The sequence below is a fragment of the Eretmochelys imbricata genome, chromosome 7 (assembly GCF_965152235.1).
Source record: "Eretmochelys imbricata isolate rEreImb1 chromosome 7, rEreImb1.hap1, whole genome shotgun sequence".
NCBI lineage: Eukaryota > Metazoa > Chordata > Testudines > Cheloniidae > Eretmochelys > Eretmochelys imbricata.
The window spans coordinates 72,370,836-72,391,346 of NC_135578.1; the positions used below are offsets into that span (position 1 = coordinate 72,370,836).

The following is a 20,511-nucleotide window of genomic DNA, read 5'->3' on the forward strand; positions in this document are numbered from 1 at the left end:
TCAGAAGCTGGAAAAAAATAGTATGTGATTATGTAGTTAAAGACTTTATTATAATGCATACACATAAATAGGCTGAATTAAGGACGCAAATGCAACTTCAATTCTGGACTTTCCTAACTTTTTAGTGCTTGACTTTGCAACCTGAATAATGTTCTCTGATTGTAGTTTAATGGAACAGCACTCAAAAATAAAACAATGTAAAACTTTAGAGCCTACAAGTCCACTCAGTCTTACTTCTTGTTCAGCCAATCGCTAAGACACAAGTTTTTTTACATTTCTGAGAGATAATTCTGCCCGCTTATTTACAATGTCACCTAAAACTGAGAACAGGTGGGTTCTACTTGATAGTGATCCAAAGCAGTGAGGACCAACGTACCTTCATTTTCATCATCTGAGGCAGATGCCACCACAGAAAGTTGATTTTCTTTTTTGATGGTTTGGGTTCTGTAGTTCCACATAAGAGTGTTGCTCTCTTAAGACTTCTGTCAGCATGTTCCACACCTCGTCCCTCTCAGACATTGGAAGGCACTTCAGATTCTTAAACCTTGGATCGAGTGCTGCAGCTATCTTTAGAAATTGCATATTGGTACCTTTTGTGTTTTGTCAAATCTGCAGTGAAAGCGTTCTTAAATCGAATAACATATGCTGTGTCATCTGAGACTACCATACCATGAAATATATGGCAGAATGTGGGTAAAGCCATAGAGCAGGAGGCATACAATTCTCCTCCCAGGAGTTCAGTCACAAATGTAATTAACACATTATTTTTTAATGATCATTATCAGCACGGAAGCACGTCCTCTGGAATGGTGGTTGAAGGAACATACAAATATTTAGCATATCTGGCACGTAAATTCCTGGCAACACCAGCTATAACAGTACCATGCGAATGACTGCTCTCACTTTCAGGTGACATTGTAAATAAGAAGCGGGTAGCATTATCTCCTATAAATGTACAAACTTGTTTATCTTAGCAATTGGCTGAACAAGTAGAAGAACTGAGTGGACATGTAGGCTCTGAAGTTTTACTGTCTTGTTTTTGAGTGCAGTTATATAAAAAATTAACTCTACATTTGTAAGTTGCACTTTCATGGTAGAGATTGCATTACAGTACTTGTATGAGGTGAACTGAAAAATACTATTTCTTTTATCTTTTTTACAGTGCAAATATTTGCAATAAAAATAATAGCATAAAGTGACCACTGTACATTTTGTATTCTTCTTTTGTAATTGAAATCAATTTGAAAATGTAGAAAAAATCCAAACGTATAATAAATTTAAATTGGTATTCTATTGTTTAACAGTGCGATTCAAATTGTGATTAATTGTGACTAATTTTTTAATTTGTTTTGCATTAATTGCTTGAATTAACTGTGATTGACAATTGACACTATTAATACAGTGCTTGTTCACAGAGTAACAGCTTCATTCTCTTTTTGTGGTTCATGACTACTACCTCCCAGGTATTAGCCCTTTTAATTATTTTCACCTGTCTGTGTTGCAGGTTGCAGTTTTTCCTGCACATTTTTAATCCTCTTTAAAATATCGTAGCACTCTCTACCTCCCTTCTGCAGTACCTATCCTGTCAAAATGAAGACAAGCATCTTCTTTTATGATTTTTATTTCCAAAACCATTTACTAGGGTGTGTTTCTGTTGACAAATGTTATTCTTTCCCCTTAGTATTGAAAGCACTAGCTTTCCAATGCCCCCAGTTCCTGACCTAAATAGCAAGAGTCCTGATGTATTAGCATCATACTGTACCAGCTAAGGCACCAGGGTGCAGAGATAAGCTAGAGAGAGGTATTTGGACTTCCAGGAGGCTCTTGTTAAAATTCTACCTCCAAAATGAAAGGGAGATTGAAATGATGTTCCTGCTTCTAATAGGCTCTTTCCTTTGAGCTCTGCTAAATCATCCCTTACAAAAACAACTTATCCTTGGGTCTCATAAAAATACTTCTGAAGAGCAGATGCTTTGCCTTTGGACAGGGCTAGATTTCACTGAATGGCAGACATTGTCCAGATACTCCTTAGGGTAGGATATTCCAAGCCCCCTATACATACCTGGTCTTCCCTCCCACACTTCAAATTAGACATGTTGAAAATAATATTTCCAGCCATTTCCTTTAGGATAAGTTTGTTTGCCAAATAGCAGTGCCTGCTTTCTCAGTTATGAAAAGTGTTGTCACAACTAGAAAGCAAATGAAGCCTCTAGTCCCTTTACCTTATCTATGAGCTCATGCATCCCTAGGACACAGGATCTGGGGAAAAACATTCATTAGAATCTGTAAAAACAGCTGTAGCATATCAGTGCCTGGATGCCCATAGGGGAGTTCACAGTATGCTCACTTTGAGATAGGAAATGGAGCCATTTAGGAATGTAGAACAGCTCACACTTGCTGTAAAAATTACAATAATTGTCCTCTCTCTAAGTCTTCTTTGATCAGATGCTTTCCTGTATATCAGTTGGTCTACCCAGTTTAGTTCTGTCTGCAATCTGAGATACCAGATCATGCCCTATAGGTCATGCACTGTGTGTGCAGCGCGTCTACTCCCAATATAGATTCACGTGGCACTCCACTTGTTATTTTTCTCCTTGCTGACCCCAAATGTTTTGCACTTATTATCAGCTTCAGCTCACCTCACCAGCTTCTGACCCACTCAAAATCTGGGTCTTCTCTACTGTACTTGTTTCCTTTATATATAAAAGCATGTCAGCCAGTGTGGTTTGCAGTGACAAGTATGCTTTTAAAAACCCAAAAGGATTAAGGCCCAACCGCCCCCCCCACAAAAAAGCTACCAGATTTGTCAGATACTTTAGAAAACCTTGCTAATTTCTATTTGATCATGTAATTTCTTCAAATGTTATGAGATCACTTTCCTTAGGAATACCTCTATCAATTTATCTATCACTGAGGTCAGATTTTCTGTTGACAATGTCCTACCTCCTCCTCAGCCTCCTAAATATTGAGTTATGTCTTTACTCCATTCAGTGGCCCCAAGGATGTCTTAAAATTATTTAATACTGGATGAACAATCTCTTTAGGCTTCCATTTCTAGGGTCCTTTCTAGTATTTAACCCATCTGGTCCTAGAATTTTCAGTGATTTAAGACCCGCATACCTTTTTTTTTTTTTTTTAAATTTTAATTTTTTTTTTTTTTTTTTTTTTTTTAAAGATGTGATAGTGAAACTACCGTTTCCTGGAACTTTTATTTCCACTTGAGGTACCTTGGCTCTAGACAGCCGTATGAAAAAAATTAAGTAGTAATTTAATTTTTCAGCTCTTGTATAGGCTATTCCTGTGTTATTTATCCCCCAGAATTCTCTTATTTTATTAATTACTTTATTGTCATAGGTGAGATGAATACTTTATAATAACACAAGTCCTTTTCTCTGAGAGTTTTCAGTCTAAATTGTACTGCTGCAAAACAAACAATTAAAGGACAAGGCAAGAGGGTGGGATCAAATATAATCAAAAGTGATTGGTAATGGAAAGGAAGCCTAACAAAATGGGTTTCCAAGGAAAGGCTGGGAGAAGGTGCAGATGCTTGTCACATGGGAAAAGGGAGGTTGTTCCAAGCATATGGGGCAGCCTGAAAAAAAGACATAGGGCTTGCCTATGTGGAGAAGTTTTCACGGAATAACTATTACTAGCTTATTCCAGAATAACTCACTCTGAATTTACAGATTGTCTACGTGGGAAAGAGATAAAGGAAACATTAAAGGAGATAAAAAGGGATATCAGTTATCTTTTGATTATAAGCTAGTCTTTGGATGCAGCATTAAGTAGGATGACTTCTAAACATAACAAATTTAATACCTGTAGACTAGGATGAAAACAACCTTTAAATCCTTATGGGATCAAAGGCACAGACAGAAGGAAGGAAAGGCGGTGCCTCAAAAATGTATGTCCCTGAAGGGCAAAATCTTTGAAATCTTTGAAAATTTTTGTATGTAGAAATATGTAAACATGTTCCTGTCATATCTGTGGAAACTAAACTGTATACCTCTGGAAAGTTTGGTGAAAGGACTGTAGTTCCAATACTGTCATCTACCTCAAGAGAAAAAGATTGAATGAAATGCGTATGAGTCAAAGTTCTCTTATTCAATTCTCTTATCTGTTTCACCCTCCCTCAGGATAAGCTTCTAGGAAAAAGGAGGCCGGTGGATTGTGATTTTGAGATAGAGTCCAGAGAACAATTGTGTGCCCACGGTGTGATTCAGTTCTTGGCAAGTCTTGGCGAGGACATCAGTGGGACAATCTGGTCTCTGGAGAGATGGGATTATTAGATCAGGTTCTGTGCTTAGAGAGTAACTTGTTTACAAATCAACACTGCAAGACATATCTCATCACATATTCATATCTGAAGGTAAACTGGCATTTAAAAACGTCACCAAAATGTACAGTCATAGTTAAAATGAAAACCCAGCTGCTGTTTTCTGTAAATACTATGCAGGGATTCACATGGCAGTCTAAAGCAGCTTCCTGCAGTGTTTAGCTGAGACACAGAAAAATCATTTTAATTAAAGGGATAAATACATAATTTCAGCATTAATTTCAAATATGAAAAAGAAATATATGTTAGAAATGTGGTGTTGTTTTACACTATTTCCAGCAGTGTGCTGAATACCATGTTTCATACATACTCTATCTGCAAGATGACTGTGCTCAGACTTAATAGATTAACTGTACTGTTGAAGGAAAAACATTGGTGGAAAATTACATTCAAACATATGCAGTTCTTTTATTTTGTAATTTTGGCTATTATTAAAAACATGGGAACTAGATTTGTTTTTAATCCCCAGGCACTACTATCTTTAGTTTCCATGAAAAACTGAATCAACATATGAGAATAAAACTGCAAAAGGTAAAACTAAAGAAGCCCAAAGTTAGCTCCTTTCTGTTAATGCATGAGAACATGAACAGTATTTATGGCCATTTATCCCAGCATATATTTGGTATTTTAGATTAGATGTAAAACTGAAGTCCTGGCAGACATGAGGTCCCAGCAGACCTGTCTTTAAAAGGTTCCATAGCATGGATTTTACCACATTCTAACATAGGTAATTACACTCTACCTATCTAAATTTCCTTTGAAGATTCAACTGGATGAAACATTCTCTCTTCATTTTGCACAGTGTTGTCATAGAACTTTAGGGGAAAAAAGAAGACATGGTTCTTGCCCCCCAAAAACTTACAATTTAAGTTTAGACATAACAAAACAAATGATACAAACAAACAGTGGGAAGGGAGGACGAGGCTTATAACACTATGATTATGTACTTTTTTGGTTCGTTGTGGGTTAAATAGCTCTATGTTTTGTTTTAAGTAATTGTGCTTGCTGTTCATACGTGTGTGTGTATAGGGCTTGTGATACATGAGATAAAAGCAGTAAAGTATACACATGGTAAAGGAAGTAGGGTATACCAGAGCACAAGAAGATGGAGGGAAGGAAAGACAGGTTGATAATGAAAGTTACTTCATTTCCTCCCAGAGGATTTCAGAACTGGGAAAAATGATAGTCATCTATATGTATGCCTGGGAAAAGTGATAGTCATCTATATGTATGCCTGGGAAAAGTGATAGTCATCTATGCGTGTGTCTGTACGTGTATACACACATACAGACCAAGACCGATCTCTGCTTTGGGATCCACCTTGGTAAGAGGCACTATATAAATACATGACTACAATATTTTCAAAGCCATTTTAACATGTTCTCTTCTTTAGAGAACAGTTTTTGCATTAATGCCTCAGCTATTTCATGATCTAGCAATATACACATGCCTTATATAAACAAAAAGACTTGTTTACTGAAATACCAAAATGCTATCAAGCAGAGAAAGACCTGCCAGCTGCAGATGGGGAAATAAACTCAGAATGTTGGCAAGGTGTAATACCGTACATGTACCGTACAGTCCTGGGGGCACCTTGTGACATTACATTAAATACTTTCCCTGAAGTGGATTAAATGAGACTGCAATCTGATGATTTTTTGTCAACTTTTAATATAGAAACAAAACGTTACTTGCATGAAGATGTCATTTACTCTAGCAAGTCATCTATTTTGAAACACATTTTTTGGTAATTGAAAACTTATTCGGAATAAATTTTGCTCTATGCAGAATGTACGCAACTTAAACATATAGCATTGCTTTAAAGATGTCTGGTTCTTATTAAATGACAAAGCAGTTTTCAAAACATCAGAAATCTACGCTATGAGCTGGCAAGCTCTCAGTTAGGGAATGTTTTAGCAACTTCTCATTAAAACTGTCACGTTTCTTCTCCATTTCTTTTTCTCTCATCTTTGCTGATAAAGCAAAATATCTGCATGTAAATTCAGGTATTCTCCTAGTTGAAAGCATAACTTTTTTAGCCTCAATTTACACTAACATCTACCTCTATACTATGTGAACCTTGTATCCTCACACTTTTTCTGCAGTAAATAAATTACATCAAACACACAATTAAGAAGGAGAGGTTACAGAAATTATTGAGTAAGGTAAAGAAATTAATTCCACCTCATTTCAAGCTTTTTGCACTGCGATTTTTCTTAAGTTCTTTTGAACTTTGGAAGATTAAGAAGAAGCATTATCAGCCTTTGGTCTACTCCCTGATTCATTTAGCGATGCCACAATAAAGCAATATGCTTTGGCAATACCCAAGTGATTTACTACATCAAATGCACTGAACTTTGACGACATTAAATAGCTCTACATAATCAGTATTCACATGGAAAAATAGGTAATATTTTAATGAGGTTCTGGAAAAATCTCTATAAATCTGAATGTGTTGATGGCACTTTAAAACAACTCTCTTTGGTAGGTAGTTCTATCACTTATTTACTTCAATAAGTTTCACTACCGGAGTGCTTTCTCTGTCTTTACATGTTTTGCACTCAAAGAAACAAGTCTGAAAAAAAGAAACAAATCAGAATTTCTTATTAAGATTGCAGACCTTTAAAATGATCAAAAAGCCACCTGAGTACCTGCTGACATATGTACCATTGTCATAGAACTAATGCCTATTTACAACACATTTGGTCATGCACACATAGGTTAAAGAGTTAATCACACTAAAGATAATAGGACTTGAAACTCAGAGATACTAGCTGAAACCTGAATGCCCACATCCATTACTCCTGTTAATGATTACACCATTTCTCAATTTGCAGAAGGGTGCTGTACTCAGACCAATGGAAACATAGCTTCTTATCTCTGAAGTGGTCAGAGTCTGATTGACGGGTCAATGATCTATTAAAACACAACTAGCTGCATCAGCAAGTTTTGCATTTGCAATGCACTGCAACTAATCATTAAAACTGCTATCATATAAAATCTGGTAGAGCACATTAATACGTTTTTCTCCAGCTTACACAATAAGACAAATTCTGATTTTAACACAACTCTTTTGAAGCCACCATGCCAATATCATTTATTAGCATTTGTAAAAATTTGTGACCTGCCTAACACAATATTCAAAGCAGTTTTAAATGTCTATAGTTTTAAACAGATAGATGCTTAACACCATTAAATGAATTTACAAGTCCATTTCCATTACCTAATTATGTGTCTCTGCATCCTCTAAAGCTAGTACATTAATCGTTACACATAAGATTGGAACCTTTAAAGGGGTCTGACTCAAGCTGAAATGTAATGCGAGTAAGGTGCCTAACTCCCTTTAAATCTCTGGAAAAAAAAAATTAAAAATATCACAGCTCCAGTATTAATTCAGAAGGATTATTTCCCTATTTAGAAAAAAAATTACTACAGTTCCACCTCAGACGATAGTTTCAATATATATCTATAACACAGAATGATATCCCTAGCCTCTGTTTGCCAGAAGCTGGGAATGGGTGACAGGGGATGGATCACTTCATGATTACCTGTTTTGTTCATTCCCTCTGGGGCACCAGACATTTGCCACTGCTGGAAGACAGGATACTGGGCTAGATGGATCTTTGGTCTTACCCAGTATGGCGGCTCATACATTCAATTGGTAAATTAAAAAAATCTGGTAGAAACGTACCAAAAAAGATCAATAGGAATAGATTCATGGAGTGCATAAAGCTTAATTATTCTCATTCAATACATTTTGTGAAAATGCCAATATGTTATTGCACTTAAACCTTTGATTTGGTGTTCTGTGATGGTAATAGGTAAGGGCCAGATTGTGAACCCCTTTACTCAGGATGATAGTTACTAACTTGAGTAGTTCCATTATATTTAAAAGGAGCTATGCAGATTGAGCCCAGCTGTGAATCTGGCCCTGTATGTTTAGTGCCTTATAAATAAATTAGGATTTCCCCTGCAGTTGTAAAGAGTGGCAGTGCTTTTATTTTTTGTTCATTTCACTGTTACTTCCAGGCTTTTCCCATCTTCAGTTTAAACAAAGGTAAGACCGAACTAAAGTTCCACTGGCCGTGCAGTGCAAAGGAACTAAAAAAAAAGTCTTCTTGCTAATAATCTCGTTTATCTCACATTCAAATTCAGTTCAAAGTAGGGTTTAGAGTCCGTGGTGAAAAATAATCTGTCCTGTGGTGAAAGGTTGGTCAGGTAAGGTGTCAGCTACAAGGAATATCACAGTGGGAATGAAGGGGTCAGAGATTGCTACGGATCAGGGCTAGGATTGCACTGGTACACAGCTGCATGACATAGTGGCATCTTTTTCATGTTCTCCAGAATAGCAGCATATATTTATTTTTTAAAGTAAGTCTCTAGCTGCTGTGACCTCTGAGATAGCCTCAAAACATGGTGAAACAAGTCTAACCAACGTACTGACTTTTCCCTGCATTGCCAGCATGGGAAATGCTGAAAGATGTACTCTGCACAGACTGTCACATCTGCCCCATTCATCTCAACAAGGATTCAGATGCTCAGTGATAATCCTTTAAATATCAACATTGGTAACCATGTCACTGCTCATTAATTCAAATAAGAAAGGAGAGGAAGGATCAGGTTATGAAGATCTACAATGACCGCTCATGTTGGCACCACAAGTGAGGAAAGCTAGGGAGTTTATCACCACTTTTTGTCTCCCCCAAATCAGTAAAAAACCGAGCCTAGCAAAGCCCAGTGGGGACACTGAGCCCTCCCATGGAGAGACATGCACAAGAATGCCAAAGGAACATACACGTATCAGGAAAGGAAAGCCAGGTAAGATCACACAGGTGATCATATTGAACATCTGCACAATATACTAAGTAATTTCTTATATGGGCAGAGCTTGGAAGAGTATCCAGTCCCACCATTAAGTGGGGGTCCAGAAAAATAAGATGATTTTGGATGATCTGTTGGAGTAGCAGTCACAGTGCAAGATGGCAAGAAATCAAAAATCTGCACACACAAGAGAACTGCATGAGTTCTTTTTGTCATCCTCATCCTCCTTTTTTCCTTATCCCAATGTCATGGCTTGTAACCGGCACACAATGCCTCTCATCTAAACCTTAAATATAAGTCTTTGCATAGAGATTATGATTTTAACTACTTAGCAAAATCAGCTAGTAGAGTTATTTCAGAGTAGCTATTCTGGAATACAAGTGACTTTACTTCAGTTATTCTGCTAACAAAAGTGTAGTATTTATTCTGGAACAGTGTCCACATGGGCAACATTCTATGAGGACAACTATTGTGGAATGATTCCACAGTAGCTATGCTAATCAATCTCCCCACTTAGCCAATCCCTATGTCTATTATTTTCCTGTGAGGCTCTTCTTATAGCAAGGATGAAATTGGCTCCATGTAAATAGTATTTACACTTTTCATTGAAATTCAAATCTACATTAATGATGAATGGGAAAGCCATTTATTTTTAACAATATTAAAATCCTGCTCCCCCTCAAAATTATCTACTTAGTCTTAATCTATATTGCCACTGTGTCATTTCATCTTTTAAAATGAATAATGTGTCTATTATATTTAACTCTAACTGAAAATACCCAAATGTAAGCTGTCTATTTTCAGGGAATAACTAGACAAAATCAATTAGCCCATTATAAGCAAAAACAAAATACAGAGCAGAAATTGAGAAACTCCTGGTCCTGATCCTGCAAACACTTACTTGCTTAACTTCAAGCACTCGAGTAGTCACATTGGACTACTTCCCATTCAGTAAGCTATTGTAATGGAATCACTGTATGAAGGGGTTATGAAGAAGAAATAAAGGAGTATCTCAGTGAGGTCAGCTTTAAACTCTAGGCTCTGTTTTCTGAACTGACTGTTCTTTCAGAACAGGAATGGGCGAACTATGGCCCATGGGCTACATCCAGCCCTTGAGCTCCTGCCAGGGAACAGGGTCAGGGGCTTGCCCTGCTCCGCGTGTGCTGTGGCTCCATGCAGCTCCCGGAAGAAGCAGTAAGTCCCCACTCCGGCTCCTCTGTGTAGGGACAGACAGTGAGCTCCGCATGCTGTCCCCGCCCCAAGTGCCGCCCCCGCAGCTCCCATTGGCCAGGAACAAGGGCCGATGGAAGCTGCAGCAGCGGCGCCTGGGTCCAGGGCAGCGCGCAGAGCCGCCTGGTCACGCCTCCACGTAGGAGCTGGAGGGCGGACATGCTGCTGCTTCCAGGAGCTGAGGGGACGGCGCCTGTGGATGAGGCAGTGCACAGAACAGCCTGGCCATGCCTCTGCATAGGAGCTGGAAGAGGGGGCTATGCCGTTGCCTCTGGGAGCTGCTTGGGGTAAGCGCCACCCAGAGCCTGCACCCTTGACCTCCTCCTGTGCCCCAACCCCCTCCCCCAGCCCTGATTCCCCTCCTGCCCTCAGAAGCCTTTGGTTCCAGCCAGGAGCACCCTCCTGCACCCCAAATTCCTCATCCTCAGCCCCACCCCAGAGCCCGAACCCACCTGTACCTGAACCCCCAGCCTGGAGCCCCCTCCCGCACCCTGAACCTCTCATTTGTGGCCTCACCCTGGAACCCGCACGCCCAGCCCTGCGTCAGGGCAGGGGTGCAGGAGGGTGCGGGGTGCAGCAGGGGGCTTGAGGCCGAGGAGTGGTGTGGCAGGAGGCTCAGGGCAGGGGGTTGGGGTGCAGCAGAGGGTTGGGATGCGGGGTTCAAGAAGGGTTCGGGGTGTGGGTTCCGGCCCGGCACTGCTTACTTGGGTAAGGTAGCGGCTCCAGGGTGGCAGCGGCTCCAGGGTGGCAGCAGTGTGCAGCGGCGCAAATCAGGCTGCCTGCCTTGGCCCCACAACGCTTCTGGAAACGGCTGGCACCATGTCCCTGTGGCCCCTGGGGCGGGGGCTGTGGCGAGGGCTCCACGCACTGCCCTCGCCTGAGGGTATCTCCCCCAAAGTTCCCATTGGTCACATTTCCCCGCTCCTGGCCAATGGGAGCTGCGGGGGGCAGTGCCTGTAGGTGAGAGCAGTGCACAGAGCCCTCTGCCCCTGCCCCGCCCCGAGGGGCTGCAGGTATGTGGTACCAACTGCTTCCAGCAGCGGTGCAGGGCTCACAGCGCCATGAGGGTGGCAATCCCATGGGCCGGATCCAAAGCCCTGATGGGCCAAATCCAGCCCGTGGGCCATAGTTTGCCCACCCCTGTACTAAGTAGATAATTTTGAGGGGGAGCAGGATTTTAATATTGTTAAAAATAAATGGCTTTCCCATTCATCATTAATGTAGATTTGAATTTCAATGAAAAGTGTAAATACTATTTACATGGAGCCAATTTCATCCTTGCTATAAGAAGAGCCTCACAGGAAAATAATAGACATAGGGATTGGCTAAGTGGGGAGATTGATTAGCATAGCTACTGTGGAATTATTCCACAACAGTTGTCCTCATAGAATGTTGCCCATGTGGACACTGTTCCAGAATAAATACTACACTTTTGTTACCAGAATAACTGAAGTAAAGTCACTTGTATTCCAGAATAGCTACTCTGAAATATAGAAATAAGGCTGCGAGTTTTGAATATTCCAACATTCAGACAACTGAGATGCCGTCCTTTTGTCTTTAAAAATTAGAATAAAAGGAGCAGTTACTTTGCCTTTGCTGATTCTTGTAGCATCACTTGCAGGATTTTTCCTTTTGAAAAGGAACAAACATTGATTTTTGTTTTGCAATACATACAGCACACACAATTAGAGACATGAGGATACAGCGACCATTACAACCAACAGAAGTTAAAAGTCCTTTAGAACAGTGACCTTTCAGAGAATGAGAGATAAAAGGTAAAAAGTCAGGTAAAACAACTGAAACACACAAAAAGGATGAACTATTCAAGTCTTTGACTGCTTTGGTATCAGGTTTTCAAGAAAAAAGTATCAAGGTATTCTTCTCACACACAGCAAGTGCACATTATGATGAGAGACACAATTTTCCAAAACCTCAGTTTTGAAGAAGGGAGTTTTGGTGTCCTTCAGAATAGGAGATACATGATCTTTTAGCTTTCAGTTGTATGGATAGATATTAGTTCGGCAAACTAGTTAAGCTTTAACAGAAAACAGGTGACTGAGGGCATGGCTACGCTGGAAACTTCAAAGTGCTCCGCGGCAGTGCTTTGAAGAGCAAGTGTGGTTGCGCTCCTGGTAATCCACCTCCATGAGGGGATTAGCTCCGAGCGCTGGGAGCCATGCTTGGAGCCTGTTTACACTAGTGCTTTAAAGCACTCTGACTTGCTGCGCTCAGGGGGGCGATTTTTCACACCCCTGAGCCAGCAAGTTAGAGCGCTATAAAATGTAAGTGTAGTCAAGCCCTAAGTAACTATCAAACATACATGACTGCACCAAAGGTGCTTTTTTACATTTTAGACGTAGTTTGCCCCACTCCTTTTCCTTCTTCTTCTACCTTTAAACTAAACTGTGTGCTCTAAGGCAGGGGTTCTCAACATGCTATAAAAACCTCTATGGCCCACGTGTGCCACAACTGTTTTTTCTGTATACAAAAGCCAGGGCCAGCATTAGGGGTTAGCCAATAGGGCAATTGGCTGGGACCCCACACCACAGGGGGCCCCCCACGAAGCTACATTGCTTAGGCTTCAACTTCAACCCTGGATGAGGGGGCTCAAGGCTCCAGGCTTCAGACCCATGCAGTGGGGCTTTGGCTTTCTGCTCTGGGCCCCAGCAAGTCTAACACTGGTCCTGCTTGGTGGACCCCCTGAAGCCTGCTCGTGGCCCCCCAGGAGGCCCCGGACCAGTGGTTCAGAAACACTGCTCTAAGGCAGAGACATAAATCGTATTGAAATAAATGCACTTAATTTTGTTCTCACAATGGATTGATTATATTTCTCTCTGTTAATGAAACAAGCTGCTTGTCAACTTCATGAATTGCAGACTGCTAACATCTTGCCCTGGTCCACACTTAAAAGTTTTGCTGGCACCTGGGAAAGTTGGGTGTTTGACAAAAATCACACCCCTATCTTACATGGTTATCCCAGCAAAAGCTCTAGTGTAGTGGAAGCGATACTGTCAAAAGTATCGATTTGCTAGCATAGCTTATTTTGTTTGGGGGAACTGGTATAAATTACACCAACAAAATATATCTTTTGCTGGTATAAGCTGTCTCCCCATTAGGAGAGTTTGCTGGTATAGCTATATTGCCAAACCCTTTCTAGTGCAGATAAACCCTTTAACTGATCTCTTCCTCCTTGAGCAGTTTCTGAAAGGCCTCAGAATGGGAAGGGATGGTGTCCCTCGCCTCGGTTTTACCAGAAGCTGGAAAATGGGTGACAAGGGATGAGTCACTTGAGGATTACCTGTTCTGTTCATTCCCTCTAAAGTACCTGGCATTGGTCACTTTCGGAAGACAGGATACTGGGCTAGATGGACCTTTGGTCTGACCAAGTATGGCCGTTCTTATGACCACAAAAGCCATGATAGATCATCATCTTCATAGGGCACAAGAGGTAAGTCCCTCTCTAGCTGCCCACTCGAAAGGGAATACGCTTGGTCACTTGAGGATTACAGAACTCAGTGGCCCCACCTCCAGATATCTATTCTTCGACCCTGGACAGCCTATAAAAACCCTATACAAAAAAACCTGATCTGTTATCTTAAATTTGCTTCTAAGAAACTGTTTTCTCCAATGTTCTGTACAGTGCCAAGCACGATGTCAAGAAATAATCCTGATGTTTGGAAATCCCTGATGCCTAGAGGCTATCAGTAGAACAAAAGCAACTTTTATTGGTTTAACTTGCTACAGTACTATGTGGATAATATACATACATATCAATTTTCTTTGCTCACAATAAACCATAGTGTATAAAAAAGTCTCAAGTGCTTCAGTGACAAAATGGAAACCCATCTTTATATAAAACTGTTTCCAGTAAAGTAATGAAATCTATTAACAACCTAGTACAGTGGTTCTCTTTCCAGACTCCTGTACCTCTTTCAGGAGCCTGATTTGGCTTGTGTACTCCCAAGTTTCATCTCACTTTAAAATTACTTGCTTACAAAATCAGACACAAAAATACAAGTGTCTGAGCCCACTATTACTGAAAAATTGCCTACTTTCTCATTTTACCATACAGTTATAAACAGGGTAGATAAAAATCAATGCTTTTAAAAAAATAAAAATTGGTTTTTTTGATAAAATGCTTTTTGAGGAACAAACCTATTGAAAGATAGTTTTAATTAAGATACATTATAGCTCAAAGATATCTCATCATGGAATAGGGATTATAAATTCTACTTCTATAGAATGAAACAATATATTCAAGTAATGTTTAAGAAAAGTTTTGTAAATGAGTTACAATAGTTCATGGATTAGGGATCCAATCTTATGGAGTTCCAGGGGCTTCTGTATAGATTATTTAGGTTAATCTTTCTATCTACCCAATGGGACTCAGTGCTCAGTCTAGAAGATACCATCAGAGATGCTTAGTTTTGCACTTCTCAAAGTGTGGATTTGTGTCTCCAGAGATAACAAGCATGTTAAGAGCAAAAATGTTTTTAAATAAACAAACAACATATAGAGGGGACAAATAACAGACCTCAACCCTATTGTCCCTCTGCAAATTTGTGTACATAGAGTCAATTCCTTCCCTGTCTCTAAAAGTGCAAAGTTTCAGAAAGTTCAATGAATAGAAGATTGTTGGGGGCGGAATAGATCTGGATAAGGAGAAGAAGTCTGGAGATAAATGTGACAAAGGAGGGACAGGCAGTAGAAACAAAAGTTAAACTGTTTGAGCAGCATATTCCAGAAGTCTTGAGGTCCTTCTGAGTGTAGCCTTCATTGATTTGAGATCTACCATACCATTCTCTCACTAGAAGGAAAAATCTATAATGGCAGCAAGTTGTAAAAGAATATTTTTAGGAATATTTTAATAAAGTTCCTGTACTGTGGGTAAGACAGGCATGCGTGCAAAATGCAAACAGTACAACAATGAAATGCAAGGCCTGGTTGCCTAAATGAAACAACATCATGAGATGTTGAAGACGATGAAAGGAATATGTCTGAAAATGCAGAATCTTCAGGCTGGTAAACTTTTTTTTATTTCATACTTCGTTCTTAAGGACTGCCTGTCTTCCTTCTGGACTATTCTTCTGGAATTCTCATGTTAGAGTAACAGCTATATTTTTTGCTCAATGGTACTATCATTTCAGATGCAGTTGTGATAAAAAATAAATAGCTGAAATAGGCAGATCTTCCTTTTCAATTTCACCTTTAAAGTAGTACTGAGTGTCAGTGAATGCAATGAGTAATACTAAATGAGCAGTATGGTAATAATAATTGAATAACTGCATTGACCTATTCTGTTTAGGAGAATCCATCCACAACATACAGGATTCTGAAGACTATCCACCTTCAAGATCACCATCATTTTCTATAGTTTCAGAGTTATCTGCTAATGATAGTGTTTCAGCCACATCATGTATGTCACATAGCCACAGTATATCACATGTAGCAAAAAGAAAAAAAATCCTCATCACCCAGAAACAACCATAGATAAATTTGTGATAAGAACCAGCAGATTACAAAAAGAGGTAATTGATGAAAAATTTGCCCGGTTTGTTTATGCAACAAACTCTCCTTTCTGTATGACTGAGAACCCACACTTCATTAATATGGTTCAGCCATTAAGACCAGGATACAGTCCACCCAAAAGAGTAGATGTCATAGGCAAATTGCTGGATAAAGTGTATGAAAGAGAAATTGAGCAGTGTACAAAAGGTCTAGAGGGTAAAATTGCTAACCTGAGTCTTGATGGGTGGAGCAATGTCCCCAGTGATCCTGCTGTATGTGCTCATGTGACAACAGAAGAAGGGAAGGTCTTCCTTACAGAAACAATTGATACATGAGGAAATGCACACACAGCAGAATACTTACAAAAAGTAGCAGTAAAAGCTATACCGAACTGTGGAAAACAAAATTTAAATGTCTAGTATGCAGCTTGGTCACAGACAATGCTACAAATGTATCCAAGATAAGAAATTATTTAGGAGAGAGTCCCAAGCTAATAATATACAGCTGCAGTGCTCATTTGATGCACCTCCTAGCCAAAGACTTCAGTGTTCCAGAAATAAAGGCTAATGTTGTTGAAATTGCAAAATACTTCCATAACAACCACTTTGCAGCAGGTGCTTTGAAAAAAGTGGGAGGAACCAAGGTAACTCTCCCACAAGACGTGTGATGGAACTCTAGTGGACTGTTTTGGGCACTATATCAAGAACTGGCCTAATCTGATCACAGTTTGTGAACAAAATCGTGAAAAAATAGAGGGCCCTGTCACAGCCAAAGTTCTCAACATTGGGCGTAAGAGAAACGTTGAACACATGCTGAGTACCCTGAAGCCTATTTTTGTAGCCTCGAACAAAATGCAGGGAAATAGCTGTTTTACTGCTGACGCTGTTGAAATTTGCAAGGAACTGAGGGAAATCTTAAAAAGAGACACATGCAATGACAGAGTTAAATTACAAGCTTTTAAAAAACAAATGGGACAAGCACTATCTCCAGCTCATTTTCTTGCAAATAGTCTCAATACTCAGTACCAAGGTCAAACCTTAACTGCTGAAGAAAAGGAGTTGGTTATGACATGGACATCCAGCAATAATCCCTCCACAATGGCAACTACAATAAACTTCAGAGCTAAGGGTGAACCATTCAAGAAATATATGTTTGCTGATAATGTTTTAAAGAAAGTCACACCAGTGAATTGGTGGAAGTCACTTAAGCCCTTGGATTCAGAGTCTGTTGAAGTGATAATCTCACTTTTAACGGCAGTAGCTTCTTCTGCCGTTGTAGAAAGAATATTTTCTTCCTTTGGACTAATTCATTCCAAACTGAGAAATCATTTGGGACCTGAAAAAGCAGGAAAGCTTGTTTTTCTTTCCCAGATTATGAAGAAACAGGAAAATGAAGGTGAAGACAACTGAGTTAGCTGCAGAAGCCAATATTTTAAGTTTCTCATGTTGACCTGGCTGACAGTCTATTTTTTAAAAAATATTTAATTTAACTATTTTTAGTTAAACAAAGAAAAACAAACCTGATTTTAAAAAAATTGGATGTTTAACTAAATTCAAATGCTTGTTTTGTTAAAATATTATATGTTTGCTGTTGAAGAAAAAAATCCAGAATACATATCGTTGTTTTAGTTAAATAAAACAATTTAAATGTCTGTCGGGTGATGTTCTCCTCCTAATACAGCATGGCAAGAAAATCCTCCAAATATTAATGATTAACCTGCTGAACCGAAGATAATTTACCTCCCAATGACTTCATAAATATCTGCTTCATTTACCTTTGGTAAATGAAATAACCAAACAGTCATTCATTTTCTGATATATGTGCAATTTTGGAATAACTCCAGTACTTACAGAAATGCATGTAAATAAATGCTCAGATTCCTTTGGGGACAGTGGAAGGAAGGAGGGGCGGGGGACAACAACAACATATGAGCATCTAAATAGAGCTACAATAAATCTTTCAGGGTAAATTCTGTTCTCAGTTACATCCATGCAAATTTATGGAAATCAGTGGATTTTCACAGATCTAAACGAGGCCTTTAATCAAGCATTACACGTATCATACTGTTTTCCCAGAGCCCGGTGTACTCTGAATTACAAAATGGAAGGAAGTCTTTTATTTTACTTTTTTACAAAGTAAAAATATATTTTTAAAATGAATTTGTGGTGTACTGTATTACTGTTTTAAAATTATAGATTTTTTCCATACAGAAAACAGCTACAGCCTGGTTAGTAGAAGCACCAATTTTCCCAGGACTGCTATGTTGTTGTCCCACCCTGGCTGGACCATTTCTGGGATGAGAGGTCTAATTCAATCCTTGGACTCAATGGTCTGTTTAATGCTTGGCCTCTCTGGTGAAACTGCCAATCAATGCCAGTTGTGCTGGTGATTTTCAAAGGCATATCTTGTTCTTTAGGATCTGGACCTCAACCTCCAAAGACATTCCATACAGATCACTAAAAGCTGTAGTCTACTTTATGTTACCAGAAAGTTTTGGAAGGCTTAACTCAGAATTCAATAGCCAACATTTCTAAAAGTAAAAAACAAGTGGATTTTAAAAAAAACAAACAAAAAAAACAGTTTTGGAAACAAAAATTGTGCAAGAAATGGGGATTTGACAGCAGCCTTCAACTACCTGAAGGGGGGGGTCCAAGGAGGATGGAGCTAGGCTGTTCTCAGTGGTAGCAGACGACAGGACAAGGAGCAATGGTCTCAAGTTTCAGTGGGGGAAGGGGTCTAAGTTGTATATTAGGAAAAACTATTTCTCTGGAAGGGTGGTGAAGCACTGGAACGGGTTACTTAGGGAGGTGGTGGAATCTCCATCCTTAGAGGTTTTTAAGGCCTGGCTTGACAAAGTGCTGGCTGGGATGATTTAGTTGGGGTTGGTCCTTCTCTGAGGAGAGGGTTGGATTAGATGACCTCCTGAGGTCTCTTCTAACCCTAATCTTCTATGATTCATTGTGTTCTGCAAAGACAAAGAGTTGACACAGTCCGTTTTCCTGCTTCACGAGCATGTCCAACAAACATTGCAGCAGCAGCTCTCTGAGTCCCTGGACCAGGGGGAAAATAGGGTTGCCAGGTGTCCAGTTTTCGACTGGAACACTCGGTCGAAAAGGGACCCTGGTGGCTCCAGTCACCACTGCCGACTGGGTTATTAAAAGTTTAGTTGCCGGCGGAGCAGGGCTAGCAGGCTCCCCACAATTCCCGGAAGTGGCCCTCATGTCTGGCTCCTAGGCAGAGTGATGGCCATGGGGGCTCCGACCTAGCTCAGAGCCCCTTCCCACACTCCAAACCCCATGACCCCAGCCCAGAGCCCCCTCGTGCACCACAAGCCCCTCATCCCCAGCCCCACCTCAGTGAAAATGAGAAAGTGTGTGAGGTGGGGGAGTGCGAGCAATGGGGTGGGGGGAATGGAGTGAGCAGGGAGTGGGGTCTCAGAGAAGGGGCAAAGCAAGGATGTTCAGTTTTCTGCTATTAGAAAGTTGGCAACCCTGGGAAAGGAAGAGAGTCCTCTTCTCGCGCTGCGTAATATCTCTGGGTTGGTGCATGGCTGTGCTGATACAGCTTAATTCAAAGCCCACTGAAACAGTGGAAAGACTCCCATTGACTCAGATGGGCATAGGATCAGGCCTGTGTACTCCACAGAAAGCCCTCTCAAGTTCTACTCATCTGAAAACAATACTGGACTTGTAGGAAGTAAATATACTTGTTTTGTGATGCCTTTTGTTTTGCAAATGCATAAACTCGTGAGGCCTATTAGTAACACTAAGGGTATGTCTACACTACGAAATTAGGTCGAATTTATAGAAGTTGGTTTATTAGAAATCGGTTTTATCTATTTGAGTGTGTGTCCCCCCACAGAAAATGCTCTAAGTGCATTAACTCGGCGGAGTGCTTCCACAGTACCGAGGCTAGAGTCAACTTCCAGAGCATTGCACTGTGGGTAGCTATCCCACAGTTCCCGCAGTCTCCCCTGCCCATTGGAATTCTTGGTTGAGATCCCAATGCCTGATGGGGCTAAAACATTGTCGCAGGTGGTTCTGGGTACATATTGTCAGGCTCCCGTTCCCTCCCTCCCTCCGTGAAAGTAAGGACAGACAACTGTTTCGCGCCTTTTTTTCCTGAGTTACCTGTGCAGATGCCATACCACGGCAAGCATGGAGCCCGCTCAGCTCACTGTCACCGTATGTCTCTTGGGTGCTGGCAGACGTGGTACTGCATTGCTACACAGCAGCAGCAACCCATTGCCTTGTGGCAGCAGACAGTGCAATAGGACTGGTAGCCGTCATCGTCATGTCCGAGGTGCTCCTGGTCGCCTGTGTGAGGTCGATCAGGGGCGCCTGGTCAGACATGGGCGCAGGGACTAAATTTGGAGTGACTTGATCAAGTCATTCTCTTTAGTCCTGCAGTCAGTCCTATTGAACCATCTTATGGTGAGCAGGCAGGTGATACGGATCACCCCCCCGTTTAGGGGACTCATTCCTCTAGGTCACACTGCAGTCACTCACAGAGAAGGTGCAGAGAGGTAAATCTAGCCATGTATTAATCAGAGACCAGACTAACCTCCTTGTTCCAATAAGAACAATAACTTAGGTGCATCATTTCTTATTGGAACC

The 20,511-nt window shown here is 40.5% G+C and overlaps 1 protein-coding gene across 8 annotated transcripts in view; it reads right to left on the minus strand.

The window, feature by feature from the left end:
• SHLD2 (shieldin complex subunit 2) overlaps nucleotides 1-20,511 on the minus strand; it is a 77,738-nt gene that overhangs the window by 33,480 nt on the left and 23,747 nt on the right. The window contains exon 1 of one of the 8 annotated variants that reach the window (XM_077821401.1): nucleotides 377-1,038. The exons of the other annotated variants lie outside the window; for them this stretch is intronic. The gene's annotated coding sequence lies outside the window, so the exon portion shown is untranslated. Of the gene's footprint in view, nucleotides 1-376; nucleotides 1,039-20,511 lie in introns of those variants that run through there. 8 annotated transcript variants of the gene reach the window in all.